The sequence below is a fragment of the Lepisma saccharinum genome, chromosome 17, assembly GCF_977018435.1.
Source record: "Lepisma saccharinum chromosome 17, izLepSacc3.1, whole genome shotgun sequence".
Taxonomy (NCBI): Eukaryota; Metazoa; Arthropoda; class Insecta; order Zygentoma; family Lepismatidae; genus Lepisma; species Lepisma saccharinum.
In genome coordinates this window covers 23577096-23604765 of record NC_139245.1, presented here as the reverse complement: position 1 = coordinate 23604765, position 27670 = coordinate 23577096, and the positions used below count along the sequence as shown (strand labels likewise).

The 27670-nt window shown below is 38.8% G+C and overlaps 1 protein-coding gene across 2 annotated transcripts in view; it reads right to left on the bottom strand.

Moving 5' to 3' along the window:
• The window catches only part of smog (G-protein coupled receptor 158 smog), a 154061-nt gene extending 134190 nt beyond the window's left edge, over positions 1 to 19871 (bottom strand). For both annotated transcript variants that reach the window (XM_083139145.1, XM_083139146.1), the window contains exon 1: positions 19675 to 19871. The gene's annotated coding sequence lies outside the window, so the exon portion shown is untranslated. The remainder of the gene's footprint in view (positions 1 to 19674) is intronic.
• Between the last annotated feature and the right edge of the window lie 7799 nt (positions 19872 to 27670).

Genomic DNA, 27670 nt, shown 5'->3' with positions numbered 1-27670 from the left:
CATGCAAGACGGGCTATTTGGCTTAGTGGAGAACGTAAATTGTTGGAGAACTAGAAGTCCAGGATCTTCATAGTAGTGCAATGGATAACGCTGTCATAATCACGAGATTTTGTATCGATTCTCCATAATGGTATATTGTAGACACCCACCCACTCGCGGAGCCAAATGATTAGCGGTCCCAGGTTCGATCGCAAATGGAAAGTCCAGAATTTCAGTGTTGCTCCAGCATCTGGGGAGCTACTAGAATGCACTGACCAAGCGCCAGTCAATTAAAAACACTTTGCAGGTCTTGGATTTCAACGGACTGTTGCGTGCGTACTGAAGCTATTGTAGATACAAAGCCAACATTTGGTATACCAACAGACAAGTTTCTTGCAGTTTATTCAAGGTTCTCCAGGCAGAGAAATATCGATGTACAAATTTTTGATTTGCCCCTACGGAGCACGTCACGGTTGCAGTAAACGAAGTTGAAACTTGTTAAATAAGTGTATTTCATAAGTGCTCTCCGCTCGGAGCTGCAATAAGACACTTTCGCTACCTCTGGACTGACTCTTCCATTGCAGCTCCAAAAGTCCAAAAGGGAAATTGGCGTCTGCCAACGGGAATCTCGTGCAAGCGAACTAGTGGCATTCTCCAGGAAGGACTTGGCAACACGCATTCCCAAGAGTGATCAAGATTACCAGTGGCGAGCGGCGATGAAGTGCAAAACTCCAACGACTTAGGTGGGAGAAAGAGGGGGGAGAAGGATACAGCTCCCGCACAGCTCTCTCCGCGTGTTTACATGCCGTGGAATCGACGACGCAACGAAAGTGCAACATGGTTGGTGGGGAGAAACAGTGAACGGTTAGAGAAAGGAGACTCATCACCACACAATCGCGCGGAGGAGTCAGAGGATTGCTCAGTGGTTCTCAAACTGTGGTACGCGTACCCCCATGGGTACATGAACTACTTGAAGGGTGTACGCGATCAGCTCGAAAGAGAAATGTCGAGAATTGACAACATTTTTGCTGCAGGTGTGTAGAGCAGACTTCATTGTTTCAGACTTCATAGCATTAAGACTCAACAGGAAAAGAAACACTGACACACATCTTTGTTTCATATGTTTTAAAATAAATTACTCATTTGAAATCCATAATTGACTAAATTGGGAGCCGAATCTCAAGTGTACAAAGTGTGTTTCAAGTGTACAAAGAGACATCAAGAAACTGTCAGCCTATGTCACGAGAAATTTATACACACATCTTTCCTGTATGTGCCCAACCATAAGGCAACGATGGTACAACCATATCCGATCAGGACTCGAACCTGTCATCCTTCTCACTAGAAATTCTGAGAATTTACAATAAAAACTCCAAAATTGTGCTTGACAGTTTGCTTACAAACTTATTTTTTTTTTTTTTTTTCAGTAACTCTGGGAAAATATATGAAAATTAAAGTTTTTTGATATACTTCTTATCGTATATGTATTTCACATTTTTATTTTTGTAACTAATCATAAAGATTGTAAACTTAGGGACACCCTATAAAATAATAAACATAGGATTCTAATGTTTATTTGTTAGCCATCTTTCCGCAAGCAGTCCATAAAAGCCGCTATTCGGAGAAAACCTATTGTACATTAGACGTTTACTTACCACTAAAGGGTACAATGAGAAAAGACTTTAAGAATCGCTGGGGTAGATCGTTCAGCCGTTGCCTATCGTTACCTTCATTCGCGTTTCTGCCTCTTTGGATAATCGTGAGGATGACGATCGGGAAAGCATGATTGTGCATACGGAGAAATTTCGACCAGGACTCGAACCCGGATGTTTTTATATACCATGCCATTGCTCTACTATCTGAGCAAACGTTGCAGTAGCACCGACAGAGAAGCGCTGAGTTGGTGCAATGGCACGATATTTGCATTATCGGTTGATGTATGTTTATATATTTGCTAATTGTATTGTTTTCTTTGTTTTTCTGCCGTCTGTAATTGGAGGTTTACCTCTGTTGAGGGCAGTAAATAAATAAATAAATGTATGGTTCGAGTCCTGGACGAGCCTGCACGTTTCGCTGAAATTTATACATAGTACATCTTTCCTGTGTGTTGTGCCCAACCATAAGGTAACGATGGCACAACCATATCCGATCAGGACTCGAACCTGGGACCTCTGGCTTCGCAGCAAGTTACGGTGCCACTCCGCCAAGAAACGTTTTTTTCATTCAAATTTGAGACTGCAGCAATGAACGACGTACTTAGGAAGTGACGGAATAAAATTATTCTTGTTGAGTTTGTATTTGTGTCCAGATAGGCTAATCGGGACTGAACCTACATAGATACATAGATCTTGAAATACTCGCTACCCTGCAAGGTGTTATGTGTATTGCCTAACTCTACTGCGGTGGTAGAAGTTGCCATTGAAAGTTTGCTATTAAAATCTACATATCGCCGTAAAGTTATGCAACGCACATAACGCCTTGCAGGTAAGCTACTACTTCAGGTTCTAGGTGTCCAATTTATATTGTCGGTGACTGCAGTGGTTCTGCCCTCACTTTAAACTGTAGGTCCAGTCCCGATTGCGAATTTTTTTTCCAGTCAACTTGTGAATGCAGGTTAATTTCTTGCTCTCTGATTGGCTGTTGGAAAGTTACGGTGCTCTGATTGTGAGAATATCTTATTTCCTATTTTCATCGCAAATTTGCTGCTTTCTAATCTAATCTAACCTAACCTAACCTAACGTACAGTGCAAATAAGATATTCTTACAATCAGAGCACCGTAACTTTCCAACAGCCAATCAGAGAACAAGAAATGAACCCGCATTCAAAAGTTGACTGGCAAAAGAAAAAGCGCGTCCCGATTAGTCTGTCCAAGCATAGCAGACTTAAGACAAACTTTGGAAATTTAGTAAATATGAAGACTGAAATACAGAATTAGAAATCAATGACACCTAAAGGAAAGGCAGTTCGGAAGATAATGGTATATTCGTCATTGCTTTAGGTGTAAATATATACTCAAGAACAAGCCATTTCTCCCCCTCTTCTCACTAGAGAAGCTAGATGTTGATTGCCCAGAAGAATCGGGGAGTTGGACACAAAGGCACGAGTTTGTCGCCGAGCAAGGAAGACAGCGCCAGCGACCAACGGACTGATAAGCCAACAAGTCAGGACGACGACAGCGGGGAAGGGGAGGCGGTGCCTTTGTTCACCAAACAAAAGGGGAGTTCCCCGTCACGTGACCAAACCCACAGGGACTAATCGAATAATCTTGTTTGCCGTCACTATAGGCAAATAATTCATCCTTCGTCTGCCTAAGCTTTTTTGATGGATTTTTTTTTATTCTTCCTCCCACCTCTCCCAGCTTCGAACCTGTGACTGCAAATTGATTAGCTCGCAGTGAGGTGCGGACAAAAACCTTCTCTTGGCCATTCCCGCCCCCCGGAAAAGCATCATTAAGAAAACAGGCACGATTTTACTGAACATGTATGTACGAGTACTTCATACAGAGCAGGGGATTTTCTCCAGGAAGAAAATATCATCATAATTTGAAGCTTCCGCGACATAGGAAAAACAATATTTTTTTTGACTGCTTTCCCTCAAATGTAATACCTAGACAAGTCACCCGAGGTACCTAGTTTCTATTTGGATTTCAGTGTAAAATGATTAACTTTATCGTGGTTATGTTATGACGAGGTCACCCCTCCTATGTTATTTGTGACTTGTCCAATCCCCAAACCTTAAACACAAGATTTTAATTTGAAACTTGTAACTCCAATGCTGCTTTAAAATGGATGATATTCAGCGAACAACTTCCCCCACAAATACCTGTCCGAAATTACGCTCCATCGCCATATTTCGGGCAAACAGATCAGATCCTGTGTTGAAAACATGCCGGGTAAGCATTGTGCGTATTATCTTTGCCGAAGTGATGCAAGATACGATTATCATGGTTACAACGTATGAAATATCGCAAATTTCTCGCTGTAAGTTTCTGAAACGCTTTTCTTAACACGTGCGAATCTGTTTACCCGACTTCCTGTTGCTTCTTCTCAAAGTGGACTGCGTGATGATGTCAAGTTGAATATCATCCATTGCATAGATCTGTGTGTGTGTGTGTGTGTGTGTGTGTGTGTGTGTGTGTGTGTGTGTGTGTGTGTGTGTGTGTGTGTGTGTGTGTGTGTGTGTGTGATTCACATAAATATCAGCAAAATTTCAAGCTCTCCCGATGGGGTAAATCGGGTGTTCGTAAGTCATCTTAAGTGCCTTGCTTGATGTTACTATAGCTCTCGCCACGAAAACAGTCCAGTCAAGGTCGAAGCTTCCCCTTGTCTCCTCCACACCCCTTGCCCTCCAGGGTTGCCACACTTCTTCTAAGCTGCTCAATCGAGTTTTCGTGGATTCACGTATGCGGTTGATTTCGTCGGTTGAAATTGTTGCTTATTGACAACACTGTGGGTGGGTGGCGTGGCCTTGACTGGACTATTTTCGTGGCGAGAGCTCTAGCTGTCGTGGCCATGAAATTCGTGACTTGCCCTCTTTGACAGACGTCATTTTAAAACCACGCACACGAAGGTTTACATGATGCTCCCACAATACTATGAATTTCAACAAATGTGGCGTACACTAAAATTTTGAAAATATAAAAAATGTGCAGAAAGTGTTGCAGAATGAGTTTGTACCTTGATAATTGGTTGACTGTTTCCAAACGGTTACTAAATCGCACAAACTATCAAAGCCGCTTCACGAAACATGATGGGGCGAGTCGAGAGATAGTATTTTAAAAATCACTGTGACCCCCTCCCGCCCTCAGTGAATTAGTCCGCACCCCTAAAGTCCCTTAAAAAAACAAGCAAATATAGATAAATAAATGCTCTTTTAAGCCCAAATAATATATTTTTTGTTTGGTATTTAGGTGTATGCTGAATGTTAATGTCCTCCCCCAGAAACAAATTCAGTTTTCGCGGCGGAAAACTTACCACAGCGCGCTACGACGTCAGAGGTATCGGGTCCGAATCCCGGAATGGGCATGGATGTTCTTTGTGAGTGTTCCCTCATCAATATTTTCATATCATCACCCATCTCTCATCTTCACGGTTAGCCAAAAGTGGCAGAAATGAGAAGTAAAATAAACCAAATCAATCACATTTTTTTCTGGCGCCTTCTCTGGTGGAAAGACACCACACAACTTCAAATTCTCCACCGTTGCCATAGCAACAACTATTTCAAGCAACACGTATTTCCCCGGACCTTGTAGATGACAGAGTAAATATACTCCTCGATGGCGTAGAGTTAACGTCATCTTCTTGTAATCAAGGTGTCCTTGATTCGATTCCAGGTGGAGGCGAATCAGGTGCCGTTATGTATAAAACGTGAAGAACTGTTTTCCCCATTGAAATAAGCCCATTTAAGCACATCTTCTAATCGATATCATGTTTGTTTTGTAGTCTCTGGGCTTCGCAGACCCATCCTAGAATATAAGCGACGGACGTACAATGTTGGCCAGCCTGCGTCTGTCCGTTCTGCAATTTTTACGCTGAGATCAAGCTTAAAGCACCGTTTCTTGGATAGCCGTCCATCCTAAGACAACAGACTCGCGCTGATAGCGGAAACATTAAAAAAGAGATATTTCTGAAGATCGCTCTCGCGTGTTTACATAATTTCAGTTCCTTCCAGCGTGCATATTCCCTGCGCAGACGGCCTCTGTTTGTTGATAGACATTTTTAGAGGAAGAGGTTGCACTTGAAATCCATATGTTTGGAAAGGCACCCTCGTCTGCGCTCAGGAATATGCTTCCTTCTCTTCAGATAAAGAGACGAAACATTTCCACAAGTAAGGTGACAGCTTGAGTCAATTGTTGGCAATTCACATCTTCCTAGCGCACATCTTTGTCTAGAAACGAATAATCTTTCCGAAGTCCTATTTGTAAATACTTCCATTTGCATGGGTCTTAATCAAACAACCTTCCCTTCTTTAAAAATAATTTCACAAGGTAGCCAGTCATCAAATCCTCCGCAGGACCGTTGCTTCACTCAGATCAGTAAAATCTAGTGACAAATATTTACGCTCATTCTTTACGTAGTACATTTTCCATTAAAATTTCAGATCTATCTTCGTGTCAAGGGACTGTTGCAGTATTCTTCTCTTGAAATATAATACTCAGTGACCCTTCAACGTCTTCAGAGCAAAACTTACTGAATTCGAACCCAGGATAAGTCGCTTGTGCTTCTTTGAATATGTTCTCTCGTCTACTGAGCGAGTGTATGTATATTTTTACTATCAACATCGCATGCGCGCTTTAATATAAATTGACCAGTCTCATAGGTTTCTTATCTGAAGTATAGTAGAGGTAAAGTCGTTGGTAACTAAAAGGGTCTCACTTATCGAACAACATATTGAACACCGTCGTCTACTGACGTCACGATAGGTTAGGCATGTTACGTTTAGAGCTCTTAGCATAAATAATCCCTTTTTGGTCAAGCCCCGAAAAACTGCAGTGTATTTATGCTAAGAAAACTTAACCTAACAGACCTAACCTAACAACGAAGTCATTCCGCGCTGACGTCAGTAGACGGTTGTGTTCAATACGGTGTGCGATAAGTGAGACCCCAACTAAAACTGATATATCGTACTCTCAGACGGTACTCCAGTGTAAGGATGGTACTACAGAGATTTGTCAAGGTGAGACCAAGAATGAGACGGACCTCTGTAAAACGAGACGAGACCGAGGTAGTGTCCGACACTCTCGGTATCGTTCGGTATGTTCACATATTTTATACATGAAAAATATACCAAACCAAATTTACTTTATTATACGATTTCTTGAGACATGCCAAACGCATATTTACCTTTTTTGTAGATGAGACATAGCCTTCCTTTATAGTAATTGCAAAATCTACCCATTGTGAACATTTTAATATTTGTAAAATATTAGCACTATGCGATGAAAACTTAAGTGGAAAACAGCCTGATGTTGAGGTTGATCCGTTGTATGATGGAATCGTATTCTTCCTTAATCCAAAAGGCTGCATATTTCTCGGCAAGGATAATAATAATTTTCTTTTGCCGGGAATATTTTTGTGGGGGCAGTTCCCCGGCTTCTCCCCGTTAATTCGCAAACTGCTAAAATGTTTCATACACTTATGAATCAGGGTGTATTTCGTAACTCGATACGAGACCAACACGAAGCAAAGATTTGCCCTTTGAGAATGACACGAGAAGGAGGCGGATGTGTATAAATCGAGACGAGAAAGAGAACGAGACAAACATTCACAACCCGAGACGAAACCGAGTCTCATATCGATATCATCCCAAATCCTCTGTAATCACTCTTAGATTATGCGTTTATATAACAACCAGAATGCAAGGACGTAACTGGCCATATGTTTACGTACGGTTACAGGTTTTGTGTTGATATGTGGGTTCCGCAGAAATAAAATTTACAAATTACGTAGCTATATTTTGGGGATATTTTTGTTTTTGAGTTCAGTTTAAGAGAAAACGAAATGCATCAAATCTATTTGATTCACCAGAAACGTATCGATTGATGCACTAAAGTGTTTTTGTTTTTTTCTTGTTTTTGCCAAGAATCAGGTTTATGTATAGTTTCATGCGTTTTTGTCGTTTGTAAAGGCATCATATGATGCACGTTAGAATTTCTGTCAAACTGTTCTTTAATTAATGCATCAATTTATGCGGTGTTTGATGAACCTTCCTGCATCTTTCTCGCCGATAGACTTAAACGTTTGGCCTAAGTTACAGATTTCTTTTTACTTCTATGTGTTCAGTGGAAACATAAGACTGAAGGAGCTTCATTAGAAGTTCTTCATGCAGCTTCATAACCTGTGCTGCAGTCCAAAGATTTTCATAGGGTACAGCCTACGTGAAACATTAACTGGAGACCATGCATCCATTAACTATGGATTATGTTTCCATTAAATATATGGAAACTAACGTCTTTTAACTACTAGATAGAAAATAATGGTAAAATCCTGATGATGATGATGATGATGCTATGCCCATAATTGACATAAAGGGGTATATTACAAAGGAGAATGAATTATTAAAATAACAGGAAATATGAAACGTGTAAAGCTACAGTAATATTTTTTTAGTCTACAGTACAGCGTGTTATTGTACTTTTTCTTCTTGTTGATATTGCTTTTGTGAATTATCAGTTTGTATACTTTTAATAACTTTCACAATACTGCTAATTACATTTAAAATGAAAGAATACTTTATACGTATAAAAAACTGAAAAATGAACAGAAAATGTAAACAGTATTTTTTGTTTTCATTCTCTCCGGTTTAAAACTGAAATACAACAGACCTGAACTGTTTCGTTTAACGATTAGAGCCTTCAATAGTCCGCCACCAAATGTTCCGGAAAAAAGGAGCATTGTTGAGACTTTAGCAAGTCAAGATTCTACATTGGTTTTGAGAACAAAAATAAGATCCTAATAAGCTCACGGGAGTTACATACAGAAACGAAACGAAAGTAGAAGGTATGCGCTAATAAGAACCGTTAGCTACGGGGTATACGGCATATACCGCCGTATACCCTCGACTACAGCCCTTTTCATAACGTTATTTTGTTAACTTTTGATACAGTGAGACGACACTTTGTTTGTCACGAGTAAACAGATCGAGAGAAAACAGGTCGTTCACATGGAGATACACTGTTGGTTACAAATAGCGTACCATGGCATGCATGTCCTGAAAGCCTAAAATATTAAACTCTGAATATAAAATCTCTCGCTGCGTTTCAAAATAGGCGGATTAAATTCTGCATTCGGTGGTGAAAAATGCATCCGTTTTCGAATCAAGGACGTCACGAAGCGAGATTCCCTACAACTGCAGTTGGGTTCCTTGCGTCGTTCCCATCCGGGCGGCCTCTCTGAGAATATGGAGCCGTAAATGAGGACTTAAAAAGCAGCTTAAAGATGGCCACCCCTCTGCGTGTCCCTGCTCTCGCAGACGCAGAGTCCCAGAACCGATTTCGAGTGTTTTGTTTCTCCAGTTTGATATTCTCGGACCGGGTCCAACAGAAACACCAGATTTCTTTAACGGTCGCCTCCCGGTTTTACGTTTCCTCGCCATTTTGTGTGTTTGTTTCTCTAAGGCCGTTGCTTATATCCCGTCATCAGGCTCTACTCCTTATGAGACGTCTGTCTGCGTCTTCTTCTCTCGGTTCTTTCATATCTCTTTTCACGTTTATTTATTTCTAAATGTTTTCGTCCAGATGGTCGATCTCCGTTACTGAGTGGACAGCTACGACACCAAGGGTTCCGCGTTTGAATCCTGACTATACTGGTCGCATTTTCAGCTGGCGGCTGACCTTCATGGCTATTTCTGTCCCTCCAATTGGCTCGATGGGTGGCAATAACCTCAGTTCCAAGGGTAACATCGCTCTCCCGAAGCAACGTTGCCAAGCGTACTTCTATTTTTGCCAGTTGCATACCGACCCGCGGGTGGTCGTTCCTGAAACTTACCATTAAGTAAGTTGTACCATTGGTACGGTTGTACCATTAACCCCCGTTGATTTCTGGTGCTGACAATATGGTTGTCGGAGAACTCTCGCTATTGAGTGTGTTTGACAACATGTGGTGTTTCCGACGCTCATTTGTTTCGTTCCACTTAGAGCGTTCGGTCCCTTGTGACTCGAAAATGCCCGATGTCGGTCGAAGTAAATTCAACTGATCGCTGATTCGCTGTTTCCCAGCCGCCAGCTGAAAATGCGACCAGTAAAAGACGTGGATGTTTGTGAATGATGAAAAGATTCGGGCTATCGACCACGTGAGTTGTGTAAAGGATTCAACGTTTTTGAGAGCTAACGCCACACTTATATTGAGGATAGAAATCCAGTGCTGAGCGTCAACTCGGTGTGTAAGTGTTTGGAATGATGCGAAGTTCGGAATGAAGAAAGCTAAGCTTTATAATAGTTTCGTTTTCTTGATCTGTAAGTTCTCGAATCTACGGATGCGTTTCATCCCCAGAGAGAAATCGAGAATGTGGGCTAAAAGTGTTACCGTGACGTGCCCGGAACGTCGAGGGGGAGGGGTGTCACCCTTCTTCCTTTGACCTTGTATTCCTAAAATACACACAAAGTTGGAAAAGATGGCAAAATTTATGACTGACTGTAATTAGTAGGTCTCGGAAGTTGAGGAAAAATCCTTTTTTTTCCCTAGTGTCCAAAGACGAGGCCCAACATAATATATGTTCATTTTGGGTTATTGTAGGCCAGAAAAAGGTGGGTTTTATTTGTCCTTTTTTGCCTTTTTTGGGCTTATTGGTCCTTTTTTACACTTTTTTAGGCCTTAACGGCTTTTTTTGCAACTTCACCTTCTTTCGACTATGTTTTTACTGCCCATTCTCACTCAATTCGAATCATCATCAGTTCATCACCTCTTAAACATCCTTTCTGTAGTAAAGAAATAAAAAAAGAAAGAAAGAAATATATTTGAACCGATCCCTGAAACGAGATAAAAACATTTTTGGACGACTGAAGCAGGTACGGTACAAGGTCCTTTAACCGTAACTTTTCTGGAAGGTCGCGCTGGAGATGACTATTGTGATATATTGCAATGCCAACTGAGGTAAGGTTTCCGAAGACCTATTTCTGTAACCTTAGTGTGGTTAGGCCAAATATGATTCTTAAAATTATGTTAATCTAAAAAAATATATGATGTCTGAAAGAAGATGCATTTCATTCATATAGTTTTTTCGCACTGTGTGTTCCATACCACCAGAATTTTGTATTGTTTTATTAATTAAATATGTAATTAAAACTGAAGTTATTAATTAATTTGGATTACATTTATACGTCCTTTTTTCCGCTTTTAGGTCTTTTTTTGGCAATTTATAGGTCTTCAACTTCCAAGCCCTAGTAATTAGTTATTTCTTCAGTGGTTTAAATTATTTTACATGCTCAACATTTCGACTACTTGTGCTACGTACATCTTGTTCGAGAGCCAATTACAAAATATAAAAAAACAACTTATATGCTCAGATAAGCAAATCGGGGCCATGCATGCAGTAAAGTGATATCCGAATGCAACGTGCCTCCGCAGGGGATCGAACCGAGGACCCCTTGATAACAAGCAATAGCAATACTACTGCAGCATCGAATTATACAAGACCTTAGCATTCTATGACTGAAGGTGCGTGAGGAGAGCGAATCGAGACAGAAGCGATAACAATAGAAAGATATATGTTTCGACTGAGTAACAAGTTTTTAATGGTGATTTCGTCCAGATCGCGTGCGACACGAAGGAACAAAGTTGGGGTCCTCCGCTGGAATATGCATTCATAAATCCCACTCAAAATAGTTCTTGGTGCACGGCCAAGCTTCAAATACGCGACGAGGTTAACCAAAAATAAGCCTTCGTTAGGGAAGGCTTCGAAAGGATTGAGTAAGAAGAAGCTTATGGAGGGAATCTTCCCCGAGGCATCTTCTTTGAATCATCCACTCAGCTTCTTCTTTCACTGGATACAAGTGTCGATTGCCTCGCACTTCAAACCTTCTGTCGTGAAGAGCCAGGTCATTCAGTATCACTGGAAAATCTAATCCTGTAAGATTTCATTGGAAGCAAGAAAGAATCTTTACTGAATGAGTGAACTGAGGCACAGTTACAGATAGCTCTTCGAGTAGGCTATTCTCAGGTATTTCAGATACATGTCTGTCATATAATTTGTAAAAGATAAAGTTTTTCTTGTACATTGGATTGTCATGATGACACAAAGGTTAAGGTAAGAGCACACACATTCTTGATCTCGACTATAGTGGAGGTTGTGAGATCAATACCATGCTCCAGCATCCTTTACCCCTCACGGTTTATTAGAGACTAGAGTCACTTTCTGCAAGGACGCTGTGAACAAAATTCCAAACTGTCTGGAAATATCGAATAATAATAATAATAATAATAATTAAATACATTAAAATATTTCATAAACACTACAAGCTTCCAAACGTTCACTACTGAATTCTCATTTCCAGCTCGCTAGCTAAACATCAGCAGAATTTGAAGCTTTAGCAACATAGGAAAAATCGTTTTTCAGCTGCCATTTTAAAAATGTTTGACCAGTTTTGCCCAAATGCAAGGCTACACCAATACTGCAAGATATATATTAGCTACAAAACTCAAAGAGTCGTTATGTCATTAATGGCTCGGATTGCAGCATGATTGATTGATTTGCTTGATTTTACTTCGCTTCTTGTGCCACTTTTGGCTAATTTGCGAAGATGGGGTTGAGTGATGATATGATGAAATTGATGAATGGACATTCACAAACATCCATGCCCAGGACGGGATTCGAACCCGGGAACCCTGCGTCGTAGCGCGATGAGATTGCAGCATGAATCTCCGCAATAGTGTAAGAGTTCATGACTTATAGACAGATATGAATCTATCGTGGAACTCAAATAGCAGACAAAAGTACAAAACGGTCGTAGGGAAATGGTTCGAGGTTGCAATTAGAAACTCAGATTACAAAATCAAACATTGAAAGACGTTTTGCTTCAAAATGCTTCTCTTCTAATTCAAACTAGAAGGTTCTGGTAGCTATTTTTTCTTGGCTATCGTATTCTTCTACTTCTTTCGACCCATCTTGTTTTTCTGTAGAAGCATTTCTGTGGGTAAAAGTCATTTCGAAAGCTAAACTTCGTACGTGGTATTCGGTATTTCTTCTATCAAGCTGTCTCGAACAAATATTTGTGGACTGCTATACGATATTTATTCGTTTCTTCGATTTATAACTAAAGTCATACGATAGGGTGAATCTGAGAAAGAAAATGGACTACACAAAGGTCCTTGTGCGTGCACACGCATTGTTCTGTTCCTTATAATTTTAAAGTTTTGTGTTTCTTCTCCCACTAGATTTAATATACTCTCTCTCTCTCTCTCTCTCTCACACACACACTCTCTCTCTCTCTGTGTGTCTGTCTGCTCCGTTCTCTCTCAACATGTGTGTGTGATGTGTGTATCTGTATCATCTTGCTTTGTAATTTTTACATTTGATAAACATTTGAGTCAAGCACGTCCGTAGACACTTTTTTATGGGAGTACAAGCATCTATTTTTTTCTGAGGTAGTAGAACGTTCCTTTCCGAATTTGGCGCCAAGAGGAATTTTTATGAGGGGTATCAAAGTACTTGACATAAAATTGCTTAAGTAGTGTTAGTAATAGCATAATCAAGAATAACAATGTATTATAAACAAACAACAGTAACGAATAATAATTATTATACTTATTTCATTGTAGATTTTTACTTCATACACAAGATGAGAGCAATTACGGGACAACTCATAACTCTTACTGCAGATTTCAAAACATTCATACGCCAAAATATATTGCCTGGTAACGTCGCCTTGTAATCAAAGGTCCCGGGTTCGATAGGCAGTAGAGACACATAGTGATTCGAATCCCACTTCAAACTGTAGGTCCAGTCCTAATTAGCGTGTCTGTGCATAAAGTGGACTTAAAGGAAGCCTCAAACTCAATATGCATTGCCATCATATTTTGTTATAACTTTCTCTTAACAAGAAAACTATTTTAAAATGCGGTGTATTTTATGTAACCTTGAAGTAAAGATAAAGAAAAACTACATTAACACTTAATTACTTTCTTCCCTTTGTTTCGGTAGTTTAAACCCCAACAATTGATTTTATCAAATTGTTCAACTACTGTCTTGTGATTTATGAAAAAAAACAAGCTTTAATTTTAAGAGCAAAAATTATTTTTAGGTCATTTTTAATATTTTTAGGTCATCAACTTCCGACCCCTATGTAACAGAATATTAAAAACTCAATATGCTGACCAAGGCAGAATTTATTTTATTATAAAACATAAAACTAAACGTTACGTTTCAACCTTCTAGCAAGGTCTTCTTCAGACACTGTACCAAATACAAATGAAATGAGGTACAAAACAGGAAGATATGTATATATACACACAAAAATAATTCCCCTCCAGATACAAGATAATTAGAAAGTTGTTTATCTGGAACATTGAAGTGGCAGAGGAGAAGAGGAAGAGAAAGAAAAAGAAGAAGAGAAAGGAAAAAAGAGATGGTGGGAAGACCACAGAAAAGATATGCAAAGTGCTTAGGAAAGAGGGCATTAAAACTTACAGGAAGGGAGGGAGAAGCATCTTAGGAATAGCGAAGAATGCAAACAAGAAAAAGGAAAACAGAGAAGAGGAAGGGATTATCTACGATGTGAAGTGTAAAGAATGTGAGAGTGTGTACATAGGAGAAACAAAACATAGGATGAGAGACAGGTTGAAAGAACATAGGGATGATGTACGTCTTAAGAGAGAGAGAGAAATGCGATATTTTAGCACACGAGAGAAACAGGACATGACAGTACTAGTGAGGAAATGGAGAAGAAAGGTGAAGAAGACACAATGAACTGGAATGGGGGACTGAAGATAAACAAAGAATGGAAGAAGGTGTTAGAAAGAGTGGAAAGGACAAGAGCAAAGGAGGAGAGAAGGAGGAAGAGGAATGAAGAAAGAAAGGATATGGAAAAAGAACATGAGATAAGGAGTTCAACCACGTTCCAGATGAAAGGGAATGTTTATCAAAATCACCTGTCAGATGAAACAACAGTTGACAGGAACCACCTGCTGGAACACCTGGAAAGGAATGTTCCAGATACATAACTTTCTAATTATCTTATGTCTGGAGGGGAGTTATTTTTGTGAATAAATATATTTATGTTTTGTACTTTAATATTATTTGTATTTGGTACAGAGTCTGAAGAAGACCTTGCTAGAAGGTTGAAACGTTACGTTTTATAATAAAATAAATTCTGCCTTGGTCAGCATATTGAGTTTTTGATTATCATGGAAACAAGGCTTAATGGTGTTAGAATATTTATGATTTTTTTTGAATTTATAAATGAAGTAGTTGAGCCCACCCAATGTTTTTGAAAAGTTGCCCCCTTCCCTCCCTGGATATTGGATTATCTTTGCAGGTCCTAAGATTTGGACATGGAATAAAGCATGATATTGAGCTGGAGGTAATTGCCCTTGTTTGTCCTCCCTTACCAACACCCTTGATTTCAGTGTATCTGCAACTTGAAGTAAATGAATAAATTTTAAAAATGATGTCCTGTTAAGTTTATCAAATATTAAAGCAACACATGTCAGTCTACTAATTTGAAACAATTGGGATGCAGCATATCGTGATTGTATGCCGCAAACGCAGCTCTAACTTGTTTTTCAATTCATTCTTTTATTACTTACACTCTGAGGGACATTTCTGTTTTGTACTTTTATCAAACTTTATCCATTATCTTTACAATATAAGTACGCTTTATCATCTCTGGTTGTTCCGTTCGCTTCCCTTCAGTCAGAGAAAGATTTTTCCTGTAAAGAGATGTGGCAGGCTGGCATTTCCTTTTGGAGCCATCTTTTGCTTTCCTCTCCCAAGCTTCACTCTGAAATTCAATCCCCGGAACCTGTTCAGTCCCTTGGGAACAGCGCGAGGAAAGCTGCTGCTAGCCCAGCATACGCGTTGCTGCGACTACCTCCTTGTCAATGAGTTATGAGGAATCAAGTGTTTTCATCGGTTTCAATGCAGGCAAAAAGGCATTTACAATATAAAAAATAACCGCTAAGAAGATTTAAAAGTAGTCAAAATAAACTAAACCTTTTTTGCAGATGTGCAACTTACGTTTTTATTTTTCACTTCACAGAATTCGATTCAAAATCTTATTTTTCTTCTTGTATTTGTTCATGGTCATGTAAGAGTAGGGTTTAATATGTACAAACCCCTCCTATTGGTGTAAGTATTGTAGAGTGAAATCAACAATTGAATCATAACACTGTATTCGTTGAACAAAGATTAAATGAAAACAATGCATTGGTTAAAAAATAATTTAATGTAAAAATTATGGTTATGGACAATATACATAATTAGGCCTGTAAAGCAGACGGGTCATTTGGGTCTTGTTTTAACTTTTAAATACAACTATGTTTAATTTTTTCTACTGCAATGAAATGAGCCACGAGTTTCAACAACTGCCCCTAGACCTACAGTATTCTTTGGGTGTTGGTTTAATCTCGTCCGATAAACATATATAGACCACACTCTTATAGAACAAGCTAATATGCTTGTCACCGTGTGTACTTTTTCAACAACAATGTTGTTCTTTTGCTAAATTCTTCCATTGTTGGAGACCATACATTTCATTAAAAGTTAATAATCAGTAAGACAAGAAAATTATATTTCAAATAAAATAAGTGTCTAAATCCCAATCATAATCTCCAGAAAAGAATACCGCATCGAATAATTTTAAGATATGTTTGAAAAAACGTGCTTTAAAAAGGCATTCAATAAAATTTTTGATATCTTATATTCAAGTGCATAGTTTGAAATTTTTGCTTATATTTTCCCATTTTATCACACACAAAACGTAAAAATTGTCCTATGATTAAGAATTTCATGGATTAGTTAGAAGATTTTTATTAGAATGTTTTAAAACGTGGTGAAGTTAGGGAATATTGAATATAGTTGTTGCGTTTGTCAGTAATATGGATTATGTGCGTAGTTGCAAACACTAATTTGCTGTAACAGGTGTTCGTATACAAAATTAAATATATTATTTTTAGTAATAATTTTTCTTTTATACGTTGAGACAGTGCTTTCACTGCCACTCTAAATATGTACTCAAAGCATGAAGTTGAAATACTATGGAATGATCTCTAGAAAATTATTTTAAAATACTCGTACAAGGAAAACCTGAAAAGTAAGGGATTTTGTTTTGGCAAAATCAGCGCGAATTTGTAGGTGTGGGGGTGAGGTGTATTCGAGAAGCTCAAGCTCCTGCTTAAATAAACCCCTGTGAGTAATAATTAGATCTCGGATTTTTAGGTTCTAAAAAGTATTCTTTTATGTTTCTAAAATAGGCTCTAAAATCCTAAAATAGGTTCTAAAAAACCTTAAAATAAGTTCTAAAATCCTAAAATAGGTCCTAAAGATTTTAAGTTATGCTCGAAAAATCTTGAAGTAGGTTCAAGAACACTTAAAATAGTTCAAAATTCCTGAAGAATGCTGAATAGGTATAGGCCACAGGCAAATGAAAATGGGACACCTACTATATCCTGAAATACGCACTATCTTCCATAACGTTATGCTTGTTACCTAATCCTACAGCGATGGTAGAACTTGGAAATTTGCTATTAAAATTCATTCTTCGCGTATAGTTAGGCAACAATCATTTTTCATGTTATCCACAGTCAAACTCCGCAATTTTGTCTGTGAGGATCATCTTATATGCTGAAAATAATCTTTTAACAAAAACATAATCAGTGGTGCAAACTTGAAATGTTAGTTTGCAAGGCGTGAATGCCACTAAGCACCGAAGTGACGCGAAAGTGAGCAAGACCACACAGATCAAACCACTATGGATTGTACAGGTTAACAGTGGCACCAGACATTTTGCTTTTTTTATAGCTTTGAAAAATCACCATGGACTTAAAGGAAGGGAAATCAACAAAGTACGTTTCAAACACGTTCGTCATTGAATATTTTCGTGACGAAACAAAGTAAATGTCTGTGTGTGACAAAAATCCTGTAAAACCTTTAAGAATATATAAAAACCTAGAAAAATGCTTCATTTAGGCGCATAAAACTAAAATAGGTTCCAACAAACAAAATAGGTTTTTTTAGGCGCTATAAAACTTCATCAGTTGTTGCATTTTTTTTAACGAAATGCTGACATAACTTATAATTTCTGAAAAGGAAAAAATAGGTTAAAAACCTAAAATTCGAGGTCTAGTAATAATGCAAGACAGAAAGATGGATTTGAAATGTGAATCGCCCACGAAATCCTAAGAGACTGCTCAAGTATCCCTTTTCCCTACTAACATTGGCTACATTGTGTTTGTAAAGTGGAATCTTATTTTTTGGTCACCTTAGCACAACCCCTTGCAGTTATGCAGTGTGCTAATTATCTGCGTGTTGCGGGTTGTCTACGTGTTAGGATTCGGTTGACTCAAATTCAAGCTCGGTTGGTTTATGCGCGATCTCCAACCCATCTTCTGCTCGAACAGAAACAAACTCTTGTATTTATATGAAGAATGAAGATTACTTGCCTTAGACCGTCCTGTATCTTCTTTCAATCTTCCCTCTTCTTACATGGGAAGCGACACCAGAGGAAAATACGTGGGACTATTTGAGGAGGCCAATCACATTTAATGTAGCCTAAATACCTTACAATTATAGGTACATATTCGTGTTTGATTGATTGATTGAGTTAGTGTTTTAAGTCCACTTTATGCACAGTAAGGCTAATCGGGACTGGACCTACAGTTTAAAGTGGGATCCGAACCCGGGACCCCTTGATTACAAGGCGACTACGACATATTCGTGCTTAAGGGCATCTGATCTAGTTTTTCTTGTTTGGTGGGGGCGGGGTGGTCGTTGACCCCTTCTTTCTGGCGCTGTCACTGAAAATGAATTATTTTTTCCATGGCCGTGGGTTCGAATCAGGGTCTAGATTAGGAATTGACGTTTTCATTCCTTTTGGCCCTTCAACTATTTCAGTATTTCACCTAACTTAGAGAAGTAGAAAAATCATTGAAAGTAACCAAATACAAAAGTAGCTCTCGTATGAGATTGACCGTTAATATGAGTATTATTTCATAAGAATTTCCAGGTGTAATTGAGAATTTGAGAAAATTGTTGGACTTATTGTATGAGTGATTGAAAGTTAGAAGTATTGGTGTGTTAGGTTATTTGTATTTGCCATCTCATATAAGTAAGCAACTCTTTCGAAACGAAAGGTAAGAGGTCCGATCTGACAAATTAAAATAAATTGTTTTTAATAATAATCAAAAAGCAGAGAAGAACGCCTTATTAGAAATAAAACGCATGCATCTTTGATCTGAAATCCCCATGCACATAGCAAATGATGAGGCTCTAAAGGGGGCACTCAGTGCATAGAAAGAAGGCACAAGATAACATAGGGATTTTCCTGGTTGTAGGTTCTCGTTAGCTTACACTAATCTAGTTTCCGGGATACATTAAGAAGGAGGGTAGTATACATTTGTTTTTTCAAAGTTTACACTTTTTGGCTGATAGGTCTAACACGTTGGGAACTGCGTTGTTAGCTGCGAGTGTCATGAACTATCTGAGCAGGAAGTACTACATCGTGCTACTTAAGCCCCTACCAAATAATACAACAATATGGCATTGTTCGTTTTGAGGAGGAGGAGGGGGGATATCGTACAACAGAACGAAACTGCATCGCGCAGCTAATGATTTTCATTTGTCACTTGCCCTTACGGTCGCATATAGTAGTTACGGCCGTCTCTCACACAGTACATTCGGCGTTCGTGGTACCAGCAACAGGATTCGAAACCGCCTTTCACTTGTTTACCGCGTAGCTGCAGTCTTCAAGTTTATCTTAATGGATTTTACCATTTCACGGAGGCGAAGGGGGGAGGCAGATTCCAGTCTTGTTGTACGAAATAGCGGCTACCATTTGCCGTTGGAATTCGTCGCTCATATTGCCGAGAAGGGGATCGATTCTCGGGCCATTGTTCATCGAAAGTTGATCGCCGATGCACTGACAATAGAAGCTTTCGACCTGTGACAATGTTTACATCCTCCATTTTACAACCCAGTACTCGCACCATGCACAAAATAAACAGACAATAAAACACATCGTAAGAATAACACCTTGCTTTACTCACCTGGCCAATGTTCATATCACCTTGCGACGACGAGCTATGAAGCGTTGTGATATGTACTTCACCATCACAAAGCCTGAGATCACATCGATATGACTTCTTTTTTTCCGTTTTTTCCTATAGTACTTTTTTTTTGTTTTTAAAAAAAGGACTGACACTCGCGACTCTCCTACACCTCTCACAGCCTGTGCACTGGTCGAGTCCTGCGTGTGCCTTCGCTCCAGAAACACTGCCCGTGACGATGAGGGTCCGGGCCGTGATGGGTTCTTGTCTCCATGGCGACGAGTTGCAGTGTTGCCGACCGGAGCCTTTCTGGAACCAGATCTGGGGAGTTTTTGCGTACACTACATGGCTTCTCAAGTCGCAAAATGTTCCAGTGAGTTTTCCTATCAATAATGGGGGGAGGTTTTTTCCTTAAAATAATATAACGTTCAATATGTATATATATCTGCCTAACATATATGTAGAAAAGTTTACACCTTGGCACCATGATGCAATATGTGGGATGAGGTGGAGGAATCAGAATATATTTCCTTGGTAATTGATTTACTTTAGCTGGTCAAGTCACTTTTTCTACTAGGTGCAACAATTTTAATCCGTTAGATGAAGAAAAGGAAGCAAGGGGGGCCAGAGAGACACTTACCCCCACCTGAGATATATGGAAAAAGTTAATTTAATTCGAATGGTGAAATTGTAGCGATATTTTGGTATAAATAGTATTGTTTTCTGTGATTTACCGGTTATAAGTTACAGGAATTAACTGCCACATTCAAGAAAGTAACGAGATAATGTTTTCACCAGAGACTTTAGAATCATTTTGACTGCAGTAACTTGGTGTCTTCGAGACGGAAATTTTTTGGGACGGAATTGGGAAGTTAAATTTTTATAAAATCCGCAATTTACCGACCAGGTCAGAAAGCTTTCGGGGTTGGAAATTTTTAAAATTTTCCGACGTGGTAAGAATCTTTAATTCGACACAGTACGTCAAAGTATTTTCAATTTAATTTATATTTTATGATTTGTTAAAATAATAATAATAACAACAGCGACAATACTACTACTACTACTAATAATAATAATAATAATAAAAGGTAAAATATATTTTTTTATTACTGGAGAGCAAGATGTGAAATCTTACTTTGCTCCCTTGAGGAAAAATCCTGCAGGCGCACTTGAAAGGAAGGATTTTATGGGGCAGATAAAGTACAGTGTTAATTAAAGCTAAAAAAAGTTACTTTCAGTAATATAATAGTAGTGGACCCGTTGTCGTAATTAAATACTCTATGGATTTTATGACATGATCTTGGAAAGGGATGCGCCATTGCTCTTGGAGGGGTGGGCATCCCTGCTACGTCGGTAGATTAATCGTAACGTTGAGGGTGAGTGATGATATAATGAAATTGATGAAGGGACACTCAGGAAGAACACCCATGCACAGGTCGGGATTCGAACTTGGGACCCCTGATATCGTAACGCGCTGTGATAACCACTTCTCCGCGGAAGTCGGCAGTAAACTATGCAAACAGTGTTATGAATTGAATTGTTGTTTTAAGTCCACTTTATGCACAGATAGGATAATTGGGACTGGACCTACAATTTAAATTCTATCCGAACCACTGTGTAATGTGCCTCCACCGGGTATCGAACCAGGAACCCTTTAATTACAAGGCGAGGACGATTACCAATGCGCCATCGGGGAGACCCAGACAGTATTATCACATAACCGTCAACAGAATGAATTCACTGAGCTTGCGTCTTTCCTTCAAAGCATGTATTGTATGTAACACTTTACACTTAGCTATGTCCAGGGGTATGGATACTCTTTTTATCTTTTGGATTCTAATTTAATAACAATTTGGAGGCATTTATCTTTTACATACTAAAAATTTTAGTATATTGCCCGGACGAAAAAATCCTATAAGCAGTAAATCTGTGTCACGTTCAAAAACATCTTAGAACACGGAATAAGATTGTCGCACCTTCTTTAATCTAGCCCATTGGAAGTTCGTTCTTTACTCAATTTAAGCGCGGTTTAGCTCTTTTGTGATATTGTGATTTGGCAACACTGACGAGCTGCACCCTACTTGAAAGAGCGCAATTGTCAGATCCTGACCGTTCGCGCTCGGTGCAAGAGAACGGACGATTGCATGCAACAAATCTTTCCTTCCGTGTACCGGTCTGCTCCAATATGCATGAACTGCTGTATCGAGATATCGGACATTTCGTGTCACGGTTAAGATTTGGTGACAGATTCATGACCCACTGGGAAAACCAATAGGGTGGATTAATTTAATTATCAGGGAGCCTGAGTAAAATATATTTAATCCTAAGTCTATTGTAGAGTTCATTTTACTCTTGGCAAATCAAGTATCTACACATATCGATGATAATAACAGTAATACGAACAATAACGTTACTGTTAGCGTTTTCTTCTAAAAATTGGTGCCGATAGACTAATCGACTGTTGAAGTTGATTACCTCAGGACTGACTTTGTGAACTTACAGCAAAGTTGTTCATGTAGAAGAGCTTAATTTAAACTGCGGGTTATTGGAACCAAATCAAAACCATAAAAGTCCGCCATCAATTACATGACAGACTGTATACAGCTCAAATTTACATGACGTATGAATTTTATTTACAATACTACCTCCATACGTGAGCTTCAAAACGCTTCTGTCATTTTAAAGATAGCGTCTCCTTAACACATTTGCGCAAGTGAAAAGCGACAGTTTCTTGACCTCTGAAAGCCTAAAACTTACAGAAATTCTGCGACAAATAGCAATTAAGTATCGTTAGCCACACCAGCAAGTTTGTGAATGGAGGAGGAAGTTCGACGATGGCTCAGTTCGCAGACAGATTGATGGAAAGACCTTCGCGCTGGCTCATTACTGACTGCACCTGCATCCCGAAAATTCTTCTTATTGAAGTATACAAGCACAAACTCAGACTTGAAAACACGTGAATCGGTAATGGATCAATGCTAAAATGAAGTAAACTTGTGCAATTCTACTCGTACATGCAGAAATCTACAAGTCAAAAACAAAAGGTTTTCGTTTGATGTTTACCTCGAACCAGATATTTTAGTAAAAAAGACCGTGTATGGAAAAGATATAATAGATCAGTAGCGTAAGTAAGGGGTCGCGTGGAACCTGTATATAAGGTGACCGCAAATATGGACTGGTTATGCGGTGACGTCAGTAGCAGCCGGATCTAAGTTTGCAAACTATACCTACTTTCAATCCGCATAGTGAGGTGTATTGAACATCAGCGTAAAGATTAGATTCTGGTGAATATATAACTATTTTAATAATTCCTTACAGATGAGGGATTAATTAGGAAATAATGTAAGAAAATCGGGTATTTTTAAGGAAATGCTAAAAAATTTGAAGCCCTTAGAACATTAGCGGTTTTACCCTATATTATATATATATATATTTACATGACGTATGAATTTTATTTACAATACTACCTCCATGCTGCAACACTAATTATGTGAGCTTCAAAACGCTTCTGTCATTTTAAAGATGGCGTCTCTTTAACACGTTTAACGATTAGTTTTCAGCAGGTAAGATATCTTCATATTATATATATATGATGAAGATATCTTACGTGCTGAAAAGTGATCGTAGAAAGTTATCGTTTAGTACTCTGACAGCAGTTGGGACACAAAATACTGATGTCTATCGTATGTGGGTGTAAAGATTATATCGATGTTCCCATAGTAAATTGTTCTTTCTTGAAAACTACCCGATATTTATTCACTAACCCCTTATCCGCGAAGAATGAGAAAAATATCCAGGTATTCTCCTGCATATAGTACGCATTTACATTGATGTACGATACACATCATCTTTCCGTTTCCTAACCGCTGTCACTCTAATAAAAGTCACACCTTCGCGATCATTTTGCAATGCCGAAGCATAGGGGGCTTCGTCGCGTGAAAATTTGTTTGGAAACATACATTGGCTCTGGTGACGTCACGGTTAGCCAGTCTATACTAGAAGAAATGAATTCATAAGTAAAGAACGATCTTATCAATTTTTTCCCCAGAAAAGTTTACTTATGAAGTTCAGTGTCTACTTCTCTACTTTTCGTTCTTCCTCGGATAATGAAACAGTATTTAGTAAATGTTAAATTATTTTTTTTGCATGTATGACTAATATGTAATGTTATTGTGGGGATAAAACTTTCGTTGATAAGTTTGAAATTGCCTTACAATCAAGAGGCTTCGGGTTCAATGCCCGGTGGAGGCATATTGCACAATGATTCCTGTTCCATTTTAAACGGTAGGTCCAGCCCCGATTTGCATATAACAGCTAACAGATCGGGCTTACAACAACAATTCAAAGAAACAAACAGGGAGGAAAATTTTCCTCCGTTGCATGCTTGCGTCTATGGGAAAATACGTGGCACCTCCACTCCCCCACCCCTAATGAATTAACTACACATTCTCCTGGGGAAACGTCCCCCACAATAACACTAAAATTTGTTCTAAATGCAAATTTGGTTTCTACATCAATATACAACAAAGAGGGTGTGAAATATGAAGAAATCGATGTTCGTCGGTTCTGATTTCTCAAGCTCAAGCTCAATCTCAAACCCAAAGATTTTCTTCGCGGAGCGCCACTGCACCAACTGCTGCAAACATCTGCTAGTTAAGTTTCGACAATCCAAAGATCCAAACCCTTCACAGTTAGGATATAGCCTCCATATTGTCTCCGCAGATCGCAGCCGGCCGCCGAGAACATAGCAGCTTTTACTTGAGGCGTGGAAGTTCAAAATGCGACAAATGTGTCCGCCTGTTTTCCACGCCGAAAGAAAGATATCGCTTCGTGGAAGAAATAAAGTCTGGATGTTTTCTAGGAACTCTACGTGAGAGCAAATACCCATTTTCCGCAAACCGTCTTCGGTACAAGGCTCAAAGGAGAGATTGTCGTCAGCGAAAGTAGGTTCTTATGAACAAAAATAAATTCGTACTTTGGGCGTTCAAAAACGTGTGCTAGATTGTGGTGGATCCAGGATAGATACCTGGAAGAGCGAAATTTTGTTCATGTACAGTCACAGCCAATAAAAACAGGACACCTAGATCCTGAAATACTGGCTTTCCTGCAATACGTTGTGTGTGTTGCATAACTCTACGGCGATAGTAGCAACTTTTCAATACGATTTTCGGCTATCGCCCTGGAGTTAGGCGACACACTAACTCCATGCAGGGAAGCGGGTATTTCGCGATCTAGGTGTTCTATTTCTATTGCCTGTGACTGTGCCTCAGCTAGCCTTAAACACAGTCTGACTTTCATGCTGTAGTGTTTATTGTATTGTACTGACAGAGAAAAATGTGATTGCAACAATAAGTGTCATTCACTCGCTTACTCTGACTCTCTCTCTCTCTCTCTCTCTCTGTACACACACACACACACACACACACACACATACATACATATATATATATATATATATATATATATATATATATATAAATATATATGTGTGTGTGTGTATATATATATATATATATATATATGTGTGTGTGTGTGTGTGTGTGTGTGTGTGTGTGTGTGTGTGTGTGTGTGTCTTACTCTGTCTGTCTCTCTCTGAATAATTTTACATGCTCTAGTTGTCAACAACATTGTTCATTATTACATCCAGGGGGCGATCGCCACCTGCGCCCCTCCCGCGAGTTCTCTCTTGGTACTAGAATGGGTCAGTTTACTTAATCATGATAAATTTTTCTTAAATTTGTGAAGAAGACAGAAGTTTATAATAGAATATGTTTTAGAAACCTTTGCTGTAGAATTCCTACTCCTACATCAACACACCTTCATCTCAACAACGGAAACTGTTTTTTTTCCTGTAAATTCAAATAAAGAAAACTGTTAATTTGGAAAAATGTTCAGTGAAAAGGTATTATAAGCATATGTAAAACGAAATTTTTAAAGCATAAGAAAACAGAACATATTTTTTGTTTGTTGTCTGTTTTAAACGTGTCATTGCTGCTCAGTTTACCCAACAGAATGGTCAAAATTCGCTTCTGGTGCATCAACCCTTACATTACACTCACTGTCACGTCATTTCCGCGAAGATTTAGCATCGACATCATGCTGCAGCGTTACAGTCATTCTTCAATGTCTTTGACTTGGTATCACTTGATCTCAAAGCGACAACATGACATGGGCAGCACAACGACAGAGAGCAGTTATCTCGAAGACAAAGGTTACGCTGTTTGTTTCACTGCTTGGCGGTCCATTAGCTTCACAATACATGGACATAAGATCACGCGATTCCGGAATTTGTCTTCTGTTGGTTATCAATCGGCCAGCACAGGCAAAGAAAAGCTTTCACCAGAAGCAATTATTAGCATGAAACAGCATTCAATTAACTGTGCTATATGGACATTGGTTCAATCCGAAATGCAAAGGCTGGAAACTCTTTGAAATGTGTTGTCGAAGAAGATTGTTGAAGGCCAATCAAATGGATACAGCATAAATAAAGATGTCATGAGGTGTGCACGTGGAAACATAGCATACTGCATTGGCGGATTTAGCGTGTGGGACACGGGGCACGTAACAGAGGCAGAGAATTGTGATAAAGAACATTATTGGATACGATTTAAAATTGCCACTAACTAACTAACTAACTCTCTAGCCTACCTAAACACGAAGGTTCATGGCTGCAGCAACACAGGCCTTCCATCTGTTCCTATCTTGAGCAAGATCTATATAAATATACTCTTTTCCATCCCTACCGATTTCCTTTAGGTCCATCTCAACGTTGTCCCTCCATCTTCGTCTTGGCCTTCCTACAGGTCTCTTACCATCAGGTTTCCCAACACGAATCCTGTAAACTCCTCTTTCCTCTCCCATTCGTGCCACATGTCCTGCGCACCTAAGTCTTCTTGATTTAATTATTCTCATAATATCTGGACATGAATACAAATTATGTAGTTCTAAATTATGTAACCTTCTCCACTCACCTGTCTCCTCATCCCTTTTAGGTCCAAATATTTTCCTAAGGATCTTATTTTCAAATACTCTCAATTTATGTTCCTCTTTCAATGTAAGGGACCAAGTTTCACACCCATATAATACTACAGGCAAAATTACTGTTTTGTATTATTTGTGTTTTGTAAAATTGCCACTTTGATAGATATTGAAAGTTACCAGTTTTGTAATTAAGTAGGCTATAATGAACGTCGCATCAGTGGCACGTTGAAAATTAAAGAAACATTAATTTAGAAACTTCCATTAGCCTTCCATAATTCTTGATTTTAACCTTCAACATATTCTGCTTATTGCTCTTAAATAATATTACGAAATATATAAATCAACTGTTTATTAATTGTAATAATGTTTAAATTGTGACCATTTAGGCAGACTAAGGATAGAAACTGATTTTGTTCAGACGTCTGAAAAATTTTGGTTACGGACACCGTGTATGCCCCAAGCCTTGCACCCACCCTGCTTGATGGCCAGCTTTAAATAAATAGTTGATATTGAGTTGGGTCTTAAGGGTCGGTCGTGGTAAATGAAAGGTTATGAAAGGCTTTTCTAGTATGTTCCTCGACCGTTTAACCGAATTTGCCCAAGTTTCCCGTAGGTATAAATTATTTGTAAGTAGATCTCGGATTTTTTAGGTTTTTAACCTATCCTTTTCCTTTGCAGTTAAGTAAGAAATAACAAGTTACGCCAGTGTTTTATTAATAAACGCAACAACTGATGAGGTTTCATAGTGCCTAAAATAACCTCTTTTGCTCGTTAGAATCTATTTTAGGTTTATACGAATAAATCAAACCTTTTCAAGGTCTTTATATATTTTTAAAGGTTTTTACAGGATGTTTACGTCACACAGATGTATTTGCTCTGTTTGGTAACGAAAATAATTCAATGACTAACATGTTTGAAACCTACTTTCTGTCGATTTCCCTCAAAGCAAAATGTCTGGCGCCACTGTCCAAAGAGCAAACTTCTGATCCGTGTGGTCTTGCTCATTTTCACGCCA